The 13,885-nt window shown below is 32.3% G+C and overlaps 1 long non-coding RNA gene across 1 annotated transcript; it reads left to right on the top strand.

Annotated features, from left to right (window-relative positions):
* The first annotated feature begins 7,777 nt into the window (after window positions 1–7,777).
* LOC144431205 (uncharacterized) lies at window positions 7,778–8,842 on the top strand. The gene is made up of 3 exons (XR_013479875.1): window positions 7,778–7,869; window positions 8,082–8,252; window positions 8,405–8,842. It is a non-coding gene; the product is annotated as an uncharacterized LOC144431205 (long non-coding RNA).
* Window positions 8,843–13,885: the final 5,043 nt, after the last annotated feature.

The following is a 13,885-nucleotide window of genomic DNA, read 5'->3' as shown; positions in this document are numbered from 1 at the left end:
TGCGTCAACAAAATTAACATTATGTCCTGGCGGGGCGATTTGGACAAAACTGGACATTTGAGTCCGGAACGGTGTCCACATACATACTCCACCATTGAGACCGGTCAAGAGAAAGAGGAGTTTTGTGAATTGGAGGCGAGTACCTGTAAATCATACCATCAAATAAATCACACTTGAATGATTTTGTGGTTTAGGGATCGTTTAGCGTTGTTTCTAGAATGGAATAGCATTTGTGCGATCACTGGAAACTTTTCGAGTAGTTTTTGCGGTGGGGGCCGTGCCCCGAGCCGGAAGAATATTCGGGATTCGTCCGGTGCTACGACCCGCCTGCATCCATCCACCCCCTAACCAGCATCCCTTCATATTTACCTATAACTTGCCCTCGTGGGAAGCGCCACTTTGTTAATTTTTATTGAATTGTATTCCAATGGAAAAATGGGATGGAATGGAACAGAAAAATACGTCCCAGGGACAAGCCTGATCATACCACATTGATTCACTTTCTTGTAAGAGGAAATTTCTAATAATTAATGTATATTCCTTACCTATTTCGAATAAATCTGTAATAATCAGGATTTATGAGAGTAACTGGTGTTTTGCTGTCGAATCCACCAATTTTATTCTAGACTAATGCGTGTTATTTATAGATTTTGGTCTGGTTATGACGTTCTGTCCTCCTCTCAGAATTTCCTGAATCAAATTTTCAGGTATACGTTACATGCATGTGCGTTCCACTGTCTTAAAAATGATCATCAGAGAAATTAATTGAGGCGATTTAATGCAACACTGCCCAATTTTAAATTTAAATCAAGTTGTGCAATATTGAAACAACAAGGTTTGAGACCACTGTTCGTTTTTTACAAACATTTATACCATGAAATCAAATTTCTGTGCTGCTCGTAATAATATTTACATATTCCTATCCGTGGCGTTGAGATTATAGGGAAATATCAAAATATGAAAATGTTTTCCTCATTTTAAAAACGACATAAGATTTATTGAAATTTTCCATTCTTATCAGGCCCATGGCTTCATCAATTATGGTGCCTCAACATTATAAAATCAAATTAAAAACAAATCTTTTTTGTAGAACAAGCGCTTTTAAACATGTTTGGATACAAAAAAAAGCTTCCCGTAGGAACCTACCCCCATGTATGATTAGAGACATATCAACTACAAATCGGATAAAAGCTTGATAACCATACTACATAACACATATATAAAATATATTTAAAATAATTTCAGTTACAAAATGAAATGACTATATAATTCAATAAACAGTGAATTGGAAAATAGCGATTCTCAAAACGCTCTGTGATGTTTTTGAGACAACAACCACAAGTACCAGCAACAATTTAGCAAAACGATGCACAATTCATGTCTAGTAATTCTCATCTTAGGTTTGCTTACAATTTACACAAAATACATGTGGAAATTCCCAACGAACTTCTGGTAAACTTGTATAGTGTTTTAAAAAACATAAAAAATAGATGGATTTAGTGACCTTTTGAAAAACGTCCTAATAAAGTGAACGGTATCACATTTGAAACAGCTTTTGTACTTTTTGTCTCATTGTTGTCTGTTCGTGAATGCGTCAATTTAAATTAAGTTCGTCAAGTTAATTTCGCTTCTTTGCTATACATCCATTTTATGCCTATGATGGATAATTCGTCAAGGCATTGCGGTTCCAGGTAGAAATGTTTTATATGGAGGAGGTGCGCCCGGATTGTATGCAGGCTGAGGAACGTTTGGGTCGTCATCTTGTAACTGTTCTTGTTGTGCATTTGCATATCCCTGATTTGTTGGTAATATCAGCTGGGTAGGGCTGGAGATAGAAGCTTTCAAGTCATTAAAAATTATACTTCTGTATATGGAATACGGAGGTTGGAAAAATATGCGAGACAAGTAATTTTTGCCTACACCACATGGAATACTCGAATTAGTTATGTAAAATCGTGCCCGTTTTGTATAGCAATCCCCGCCCCCTTGTAAGCGATCATGCTTATACCAATTTATCAGCGAACGACTAAAATCAATCTGAAGAGAAAATTTTTTTCCACGTCTGAAGTAATTTTCTGCTTCGTCCAATTTTCCTCTTAGAGCATGTGAAATTTCGGAGTGCTTTGTGTTAATAAACATTATGAGTCCTACTTCGCTCTCTGGACGACCTTCAACCCCCACACTTACATTCATAAACATCGGTAAATTTGGAAGACGTCTTTTTAAAGCTTCAAATTCACCAAGGTTTGATGTTTTAATAATTTCAGGGTATCCTTTTTTAAAAAAACTGGTGTCATAGGAAAACACGGTGGCTCTTTCTACATCGTGATCAACAGATTCATTGCTGGCATTGTCTCTGCTGAAGCATGGTGGTAATTCCTGATAAAAATCTTCAATTTCAATTAATCCAATGCGAATATTTTTGTTAGCCAGTGCCCTCATGCTTCTCGTAAAGAACTACTTGGACTACATTTATTCCTGTCCGTAGTGTTCACTCATCATATATCACAAAGAGATCTTATTTTACAGAAAATAGAGAAATTATATGTAACGGATATTTGACACAATTTATATACGAGGTTGAAAACCGCTACTGCTAATGTCACAAACAACGGCTTTTTTCTCGGTTACTGATACAAGCCAGGTATTTAGAGCAGATATCGTTTCTAACACTTCCTCGAGTGACCAGTTGGCCTGCCTATAATGATATATATATATATAATATATATAAGTTTCATGTCTGACGGTTTTCGATATATATACTCGTATACTTCTTTTAGTTTAGACGGTAAAATTACTTTAGATATTACAAAAAAAATGGTTAGAATTGTCGCCATTAAAGAACTTTTGCATCCCAGCGCTACTAAACGCTCCCTATAGCTTAGCTCGTATATAATATATTATAAACGAACGACACTAATATGTCTAGTATTCACACATCTGATTCCTTCTGCTATAGCGTGAACTAGAACAGAATCAAGTTGTTGACTTATTGATACCACGGAGAGTGTTCAAACAGAGTATATATATCAGACAAGTACACCTATTCTGAAGACTGTTTGTTATTCGTTTCAGTTGTATTTGCTTTGTAAGATACGATGGGTATTATATTTCGATGCTGGTCATATAAATCCTCAAACAATAGCCTGATATGGCACGGATATTCCGATTGGGTCATGGAACCTATGGGTCGTAAATACATGTCATGAATTATTCAGTCAAATTTAATTTTTGTTACTCCAATGTGAACGCAGCCTCGAGTCCGCAGTATAAAAATCCTAATGAGTGTATTATAACAACCAGAATCAGGATTTATTTTCTTTTTACCTACAACTTTTATGCGGGTATGTTTCTTTTGTGTTCAAATACTTTTATCAATAATTTTATGGTCAATGACATATGATATAAAAATCCCATCAAAATGGCATATTGATCAAAATGTTAACCCGTGGATAGCTAAGTAGAGCGGATTTATTTCGTCAATTCCAAATTGCAATGTAAAAGTAATAGGAAAAGATTTGTATAATTGTACCAAGCAAAAAAATTAACTCAATGACACTTAATATATTTTCAGCAATAAAAGAGACATTTTGATCAGCATCAATATCTTTTATCGAGACGGAAATGGGATTTAAGAAATTCTCTTTATTTATTCAGGGAGACAGTGAAGCCGTTGAGGCAGGTGAAGAATACTGATAACTTGATAAGCAAATATTCCCTAGCCAAGTTACTAGTTTATATCGAGTATAGAAATAGTTTCTTTTACAAACTTACTTGAAGGGTGATAGAAACCGTATTTGCTCAGCTTTTACTCGAAACAACCTGCGACTGTGATAATTTCACCTATTCTCTTGCACATGAATATGCCACGCAAAATTTGCCAGCGAGAAGATTCAAGAGAATTTCAAAAACTTATGTAGAAGCTTGGCAAGTATTAAAAATAAAATGCCAAAATATATGAACCATGAGTGACGATGAAATAATAAAGTATACAATAAAGGTAAATGAAATTACTGTCCCAATAAAAACAAAAATGCAGTAGGTAATCATTTACACTAAAAATGAAGCAGCAAAATATTTATTTTGTTAAATGACCGAATAAAGACAATTCCGAATATTCGAGTTGCAATCGCAGTTAATATGCTTAAACATAGATCTGAAATGTACAAACTTGTATCATGTTTTCTTTAAAACAACCAAATAAAATCAAGACATAACTGTTGCGTAAGAAAAATTTGAATGTAGTCACGTTCCGTAAGGTGGCGTAGGAGATTCTCAATTTTCCGCTGGATTCATAAACAGCGATTGGTTGACGCGTATATACGTTTTTCAATTTTGCCTATCTTGATGCTCGTACTATTTTGACTAATTACGTCAAAAAACATCTTGTTTATTTGCTGTACTTTGTTGTTTTGTTATGACTTTTATTTTAGAAAGTTGTTGAAATTGATATTGCTCTTAATTTAATCATTATTTTGAAGCCCGATTTTAAGTTTTATTGTAATATTTTACTAAGAATTCTTTCATGAAATGCTGTTCGTGACACGCAAACATGCCACGCGTTCGTCAGACCACACTATTTTCTTTCATTTTTGCTTGACACCAACATATGCTACTTAATATTTACTGAATACCTTTTTTTTATATAATTCTTCCAAGAAAAATTATTTTTCAAACACATGTCAGAGAGATGTCAAATTTGAAAACAACATTAAATTTCAAATTTCATAGTTAGATGATGGTATTGTATTGAAAAAGACCAACACAACAAAATGAAGAATTGGCTATTTTCTGCAAGCATTTGACGAAAATTTTCATAGCTCATAGCGAAATTCTAACAAAAAACTAATTTTTGCAAATTCCACTGACGAATGAGGCTACCACTCATGCTCTCAAATCATTATAATTATTTATTGTTATGACCGAAATGGTAGTAAATATAGTTGACGTTGGACTTAATGTAAACATTCAATATCAAAAATATCCTCATGTTGTTTTGTAATTCAATAAAATGATGTTTTAACAAGACCATTATTTTTACAATGGATGCGCTTAAAACTACAACAATGTTAATTTGACCAAATAAAAAGTTATCCAAGACGCTTTATTAAAATAATATTCATAAATATGTTGATGCTCGTGCAGTTTTATATTGCATTTTAATCTTTGAATAAAAGAACTTCAATCTTTCAAGATCAAATTTATGTTTACTTTTCTCTGACTTGGATATTTAGTAGCGACGTGGGTTGGAATCAAGTAGGTTATCTGTAACGACTTCAAGGAATTCGAGCTGGATCAATCACAAAAATTTAGGATGTCGATTAAATTTTTCTTCTTTGCGTTACTAAAAGTGAATATTGATTAAAATTGACTGGTGTCTGGTTACTACAACGCTTATTATACTTAAGTTCAGAATACCTTCCGGATGCGTATGGCGAGACAGCAAAGTTGTGTATTTCGTATGATGTGACCATAGAATATAAACGATTTTTGGTCTTTCCCAGAAATAGGCACTTTGTAAATAAATTCGCATCTCGGATGTAGATTACGATTAACATTAGGTAAAATATGTGAAATATTACGGTAGTCAAATATATTGTAACGTTAGAAATACTCTAGTTATTTTTCACTAGCTTTACTTACTTTTTTTTCGTAGCGAACAATGATAATATAACAAGGTATGTGTAATTCATCTACCGTTTTTTCTTTGTGTTCTTTTATATCCGTGGCATATTACGTTTTTATAAGTAAAAGATAGTAGATATTACCATGGTATTTTCTGGTTATACACTATTTTCATTTTTCATTTAAATTTTACATGGACAATATTTGGAATAGAGTATTTAATATATTAATTGTCTCTTGGTCGTTTATTTAGTTTTTTATTGTGACTTGTTCTCCAGTTTTTCTTCCTAATATTGTTATTTGATCAAACTTCAGCACAAATTTATTAACCTGGGTTTGCATACTTTAGATACACGTTAGCTTTTATAAATTTGTACAGGTTCAGTAAATAGTCACTTATTTGATGACGCGTCAACATGAAAAAAGAATGTCATCAAATAGAGTAAAATATGCCATCAAATAGTGTAATTAGTTTTTCTTCAGTTCGCAAACTTGTCTGTCAAGGTTGTCTGACTCTAATACACCACACGTGACAAAGACTCATATGCGGATTAGGTAGTCTGACAAACATGAGAAATTTATTCGAAAAGTCCCTTGATGTTTTTCAGTTTAGTGTACGTGAACCCAGTTATCAAGGAGTAACTAAAATATCTATTTTCGGTAGTGACTAAAAAATCACTTATTCTATGTAATCTACGAGCAATCATTTTAGATAAGCTCAAAAAACAACTATAGTTTGTAATTCATAGTACGGATCATCCGTATTTGCAGTAAACAAAGGATATTTGTCGGAGAAATGAAACATTATCGATCATTATAGACTACCGTCTACAGTCTACACTACAGAATACTAATACAAACAAGGTAATAATAGTGGATTTTACGTTCGCCTTTAAGTAAATGTATGAACATCGTTCAATATTCTCAAAATTCTTCAAATGTATTTGAACAATTTAGCGATCAATTCCAAATCAAATAAATATTAAAATCATGAAATATGTTGATGCTTTCTACTCAGCATTATTGACTGACGTTGATATTTTCGGTTTATATCGATTATTACTGGGATTACCATAATCTTGTTAGTAACCACAACCGGGGGTACAATACAGCTAAATTTAGGAATGTTGTTATAGTTTTTGTAAAGTGAATATTAAAAGCGGGAATGTTTCATTGATGGATCGTTTTGTACAAAACTTGCTATTAAAAAGCGTGATAGTAATTATCCCGAATTCATTTTACTAAAATGAAGTTTACTACAAACGCCTACAGAACGTGTTTCACGAATATATATTACACAAAACTGTGGAAATTATTTGCTGCGGTGTCGGATTCACACGATGCGAGAACCTTGGCTAAGCCATGATACCCTATTTAACGACTTCATAAAATATAATGTGACGTCATAATAGGCCTTTCCACGCTGTGTAAAATGTATCAGGGCGTCACAATTAAAATGTTAAAATGCATGAGGTACGAAATTTTAGTTATAGTCGACATAAAACGCTAATCACCGAAGTAGATTCACTGTTCATTTACTGATAAATGAAGCATAAATGAAAAATACAATTATCAACGCGCTTTTGATAGATAGTATAAATAGAAATAGTATTCCTAGTTTCGGTGAATAAATGGGACAGTAAATATTAACGTGATAAAAAAATTAAGCAATATCCTTGCTTAAAGGCCCTGATTTACTGGTTCAAAAATTTGAATTCAATCTCAACAAAACACCTGCAATATACTGAATGGTCAAACAATATCATAAATCTATGCCAATAATCAGCAACTTGTGGTGTACGTGACGATATTTCGTGATAGATGTAACGCAAAGGGTTTGCATCACGTTCATTGTAAGATATGCACAAAAACATGACACGTGCTAGACAAATGATGCACAAGTGTCGCATTAGTTCATGTAAAACTATATCGCGTGGTCATCGTTATTGTCCTGCGAGTCATTAGAATACGGTCTTTAGTGCATTCTCCATTGTCTTCATTGTGTTTCTGTTTTGTATCATCGTATTTATCAAGTCTTTTCAGTTTTAAGTAGCTTTGTACAAATTTGATTATACATGTTACATATACGTTTTTCAATTAAACCCATTCTATATTATGAATTATTGTATTTGTCTTAATTATAGTAAAATTTGTTCATTTTAAATTGAAGAAGACTATCGAAGGAAATTTTTGAAGAAAAGAAAATGAAACTTGTGTTAACGACGGGCTTCATTCTATTTATAGGTAACTAAAAAAAATCCATAACCTGGGAATTGGCTATTTTAAAATCATTATTAAATTAGAATTATTTAAGTAGTTTGGCATGGCAATTCGAGACAACCAACTGCAGGTTTCTATTTTTACATATATATTTGTTTATATAAATAGATACAGTTTTTGAAATTTTATGCATGAACTATCATTAAAATTAGCAAATTCATTAAAACTTTTCACAGGTATCGTTCTGTGTGAATACGGCGATTCGACTCAGTCTAAAAACAGAGGAAATCTTATTAAGGACAAAAAATGTAAACGGGTGTGGAAGATTTGTGCCTGTTTTTGTAAAAGATTTGAAAAGAGCTTAATTAAAGAGAGCTGTGAAGCAATTTTCAAGTTAAAATGGAAAGGTAAAAATAAAAATGAATATATGAATATTTATCCTTTCAGTTGTTTAATATATTACTTCAATCAAAATATTAATTAAAATATTTTTCATTTACAATTGAATGTTCCCAATTTAATTTTTCAAAACCCGAAGTTTTTGTTATATTTATTTTAGCTAAAAGATGCTGGAAATGTCGAGACAGTTGCCAAAATCTTGATAGAGTTGTTGGAGGACTTGGAAATTGATCATTGTCATCTAGATGGAGATTAAACATATCGTGAAATAAATTAAAACACTTTTGTTATATGAATATTTTTTTTCGAACATCAGATAGAATAATTGATGATGTCGTATTGAACAAATCTACCTAGACTCAATTGGTTATTCAGATTTGCAATAAACATGGCTGCAGTTGTGCTCCACGAAAGTTTCTGCTTACTATTAAAAAGTCATGGTGCCCAGCTGTTTTTCGGTCCTTTTTCTTTACAAACTTAACTTAACATCAGTAATTATAAATTCAAGAATAAATATGCTATACCACTTTTGCAAAATTTTTATTTGTGTACATTTGAACCGTATGAATTATTATTCTCATCATTGTTGCAAACTGCTAATTTGTAGAGTCCTGACAGACTTAATGCTACAAAATAAAATTTGTAAAAATGTCATGACTGTGATGTAGAACAATTGAGTCAATTAATTTAGTCTTGGTGATTCTTGCAATATACATAAAGATCATCCATTACAGCGCCATAGAAAATTTAGCCGTGGTTAGGTACATGCTACTCATATTTAGGGTTGCTAACTTTGTGTTAAATCATTCCGGGACACCTTAATGTCTAGAATTCGAAAATTGATGCAACAGAAGCGTTTGAAACGCGAAGCATGTCAAAAGCAACAGTGCACGCCGCGTGTCGTGCAGTGTTATTTTCACAAACTGGAAATAATTTTATCATAATGAAAAAAAAAACTTGTGAAATGTATAGTCTTTGACGCATAAATGCAAAAAAAAAACTAAAACAGGGGAAATGTAAAATTTGTATTAAGTAGATTTAATTGTTTAACAGAAAACACAAGAAATCAGCATTCCCGGTATTTGAGTTTGTATTTTTGTTGTGATTTTGCCGCTTTAAGAAGATATTTGTTAGTTTTCACAAAGTTTTGTTAAAATTTGTAATTCTTACGGAAATATAATAAATAATGAACTCTCGCTAAAAACAGACGACTATGCAAGCCTGAAAACTGACTGAATAATGAAATTCTGTTAATAAAAGAGCCCTACATTAACAGTGAATTATAAACTAAAAACAATAGACACAAAATATTGTTTCACGTCACAACTTTATTGACTAAAGTTTTAAACAAATCTTACTGAAATAATTTTTTGATCTTCTTAAGATAACTGCTGTATATAATGTTATCATTCATTTGCAATTGTTCACATTATTTCAGTGTTTTGTCATAGGCTACGGTTGACGAAACTTGTCTTATCCCCAAATTTCAACTCACTTTTATTTGACTGATCCATACCGATATAATTTATTGAATAATATATTTGTGTGAATTACATCCTTTCCCCGTTTTGAACAAAGCCGACACGCTTACAATGGCCTTCTATTTTAAAACGACTGGGTTGTCGTTAAATTACGGGACAACCGTATTCCAGCCCGGGACACGGGACGCTAGACGTAAATTCCGGGACTGTCCCGGTTATTCCGGCACGGTTGGTAGCCCTACTAATACCAACCATATAGTTTATTATCATGTAGTTGGAAACACATAATCGCAAAATTCCCTAGCGTGTTCCCTAGCGTGTGAAATTATCCTCCTGTTTTGTATAAAAATAATAAATCACAATGGAGCAAGAAATGAGGATCAAGAAATTACCATAACGCCGTGTGATGTTATTTTATGTTGTTCCAGGTGAAAGTTCTAGTACGATAATAATAGCATTACAAGCTAATATTTTACTCATGCGTAGTGAACAGTGAAAGGTTAAGACCGCAGACTATGTGGTTGTAGAGATCTAACGCGGTTGTATGGTTTCTGTCTCACCGCCCTTTACCACATACTCTTATGATGACTAATAAACAACTCTTATTATTTTTTTCTCTCGAACATATCGAAAATCTAACACTAATGCTGAAATCGAAGAGTACATGACAGTCACGGTTTGGTTTCCTACATCGTGATGTAGAACATGACTGCGTACACTAAAGATTAACAATCCTCATCAATCGCCAAAGCAATTTGGAATTTATTTTTTAATAAATTATTCATTTATTTGAAGTTAGCAGTCTTGAAATTTACCAAAATGTATTTCCATGCCATTTATTTCACTCAATTTTTATATAAATTAAACGGTATATACTCAAAGTAATTATTAAATGTAGATTGAAAAACATGAACAGCCACACCAATCAAATAGCGCAACATTTCACCAAGCAGTGCAAAAAACTAATTCTCTCCTAACATTGATACTGGCACATATTCTCCCAAAACGAATGAAAATGTCAATAATTTTTATGAAACAAACAGATGGATTTTATATTGATTAAATTATATTGAAATCATAAACTTTATGAAAATATTTTATTGGGGGATTTCAAGCAAAATTTAGTAAATATATGCACCCATTCATATTCAAAGACAACAAATTTCATTTGCCAAGTTCTGCGACTATTGCTCCGAAAATTATTCCATTATTTGATAATAAAATTTATTTTAGATAAGATTTATTTAGTAGATTAGTGATGTTATGCTACTCAATTACTAGTAATAAAATTTGTATTCGTCTTAACTCTAAACTATAGTAAAATTTGCTTATTTCAAATTGAAGATGATTGTCAAAGTAAGATATTTGAATAAAAGTAGATGAAAGTTGTGTTAACTACAATCTTCATTGTATTTATAGTTAACTATATAAATGTTTTGAGAAGTTGGTGCATCGGCTATTTTAAAAGCTTTATCAAATTAGGCCTAATTACGATGGATGACCATGAAAACTCAAGATAACCAACTGCAGTTTTCCATTTTCTATACATTTTTCGGCGCTTCCGAAGTATGTGCACCAAGATGGCAAACAAACTGAATCCTAACCTGGTACACATACTATGTTCGGGATGTGCGCCATATTGATGCACATAATTCTGCAACTCCCATTTTTCAATAAATAAAATAACAGTTTTTGGAATTTAATTTATAACGAATATTAAAATTAACAAGTTTCTTGAACAGTTTTGCAGGCACCGACCGTCCTGTTGAAAAAACGACATTTCGAGAACTCGGTCTGAAAACAAAGAAAAGAGTTATTAATGACAAAAAATTTAAACGGGTGTGGAAGATTTGTGACTGTTTCTGTAAAAGATTTAGAAAACGATTAATTAAAGAGAGCTGTGAAGCAATTTTCAAGTTGAAAGGGAAAGGTAAAAATAAAAATAAATATTTTTCATTGACAATTGAATTTTCCCAATAAAATTTTTCTAAACTTGCAATGTTCATTATATTTTAGCTGATAGATGTTGAAAATGTCGAGACAGTTGCAAAATACTTGATAGAGTTGTTGAAGGAATTAGAAATTAAACATTGTCATCAACTGCATGAATAAAGACATTGGAGAACATATTGGAAGACTTTTGGTATGTGATTATTTTTCTCTCGATTGTGAGAAAGAATAGTTGATGATGTCATGTCGCATCGAACAATTATCTAAACATAGTGAGACTCATGACTTACTATGTTCTGGGTAACAACGCATAACTCAATCATTTGTAAGATTTGTTTATCTAAACTTGAGAAGGTTTCTCAACATAGACTACATGGGTGTTGCTCAATACATAGTTGCAGGTGTGTTTCCTGTAATGTTACTGCCCGTTATAAACAATTGATGGTGCCCAGCTGTTCTTCGGTTCTCTTTTTTGCAGGAGTGGTTTTCTAAAAGTTCTAAGAAAAAATAATCCTTCAATGATGTTCTCTTTGCAATTATCACTACAACAAAAAAATTAATTACTAATTTACTAAATTATCGGAAACATAAACAAAGTTTTAAGGTCATGTTACAGTCAATAGATACCGATTCACCTAATAAAAATATAAGAATAAATTTGCTATATCCCTTTTGTAAAATTTTCAGTAGTGTATATTTTGACATTGTTGAGTCCTGACAGACGAAACGTTACAGAATAAAATTTGTAAAAATGTGATGAATGTGATGTAGAACATTCAAATCAATTAATACAGCCTTGATGAGTCTTACAATATACATAAGTATCATCCCTTCCAGCTGCATAGAAAATGTAGCTGTGTGCTACTCATATCAACCATACAGCTCAGTATTCATGTAGTTGGAAACACATGTTCACAAAATTTTCCAGCGTATGAAATTGTTCTCCTGTTTTGTATAAAAAAAATAAATCACACTGGAGCACGAAATGATGATCGAGAAAATTTCCACAACACCGTAGGATGTTTGTTTTTATGTTGTTCCAGGTGAAAGTTGTAGTACTACAGTTATAGCATTACAAGCTAATATTTTATTCATGTGTAGTGAACAGTGAAATATTAAGACCGCAGACTATGTGGTCGGAGAGCTTTATAACGCGGTTGTAATCTTTGTTTCTCACCGGCCTCTACCACATACTCTTATGATGACTAATAAAAAAAACTCGATGGTTCCTTTTCTCTCGAACATATCGAAAACCTAACACTAAAGCTGAAGTTCAAGAGTTTATGAACTGCCACCGTTTGGCATGCCATATTGTACATAAAATACAAGATATCTATTTGAAGCAGTGATTAAATGTAGCCTACATTGGAATGTCATTATACAGTTATACCAATCTAATCGCACGACGATTCGTCAAGCAATGCAAGACACTATTCCTACTCTAACATTGATACTGGCAATCTACCCAAAATATTTGCCAATTTCCTAAGGTCACATCCTTTTATTTTCATTTATTTATAAATTCTAATTATTTTTTGTAGTAGTGGGAGGTTCTTATTTTAAATCATTCATTATTCGTTTTTATATCATTATGTAAACTAATGCCCCACTCCAATTCAAAAGCAAAAAAAAAATCATGGATCAAGTCCTGCGACTATAGATCCAAAAATACCATTATTTTAAATACCACTAATTTTTGCAAAAACGAGATTTACTGAAGTAGATGAGTGATGTTTTAAAACTCTTTATACTTGAATACTAGATTAGGTCTAATTATGTTTTTACACTGTGTTTTTTTCATAGCTACAACGTCATTTACAGTAAGTGGGTCATAGATAATTCTATACTTTGCAAATATTAGTAAATCACCTTTAAACACGTAGGAAGGAATTGGAATACTTAATCGAAATATTATAGTATACCAAACTCAATGTTCATACGAATTGCAGATCAAGGGCATATTCAATTACCCATTTATCTTTGGCAAACGTATCATAGAAATAGTGCCACATGCCACAAAACGTAGCGGTGTCGAGAATTCCTCAGTATAATGCACGTGTTATTTTTAGAAGAATCGAACATCATATTTCCTCAAATATTGACGCTCGTAACCGAATAATTTATTTTGGGAGAAAAATACCTAGAAAAATTGTTCGAAATGGTATAAATAGGGTAACGTGATGATCAACCGACCAGTTTCGAAAACTACT

This window comes from Styela clava, chromosome 13 (genome assembly GCF_964204865.1).
Source record: "Styela clava chromosome 13, kaStyClav1.hap1.2, whole genome shotgun sequence".
NCBI lineage: Eukaryota > Metazoa > Chordata > Ascidiacea > Stolidobranchia > Styelidae > Styela > Styela clava.
Note: the sequence above shows the minus strand (reverse complement) of the source record. Positions and strands in the feature narration are given on the sequence as shown.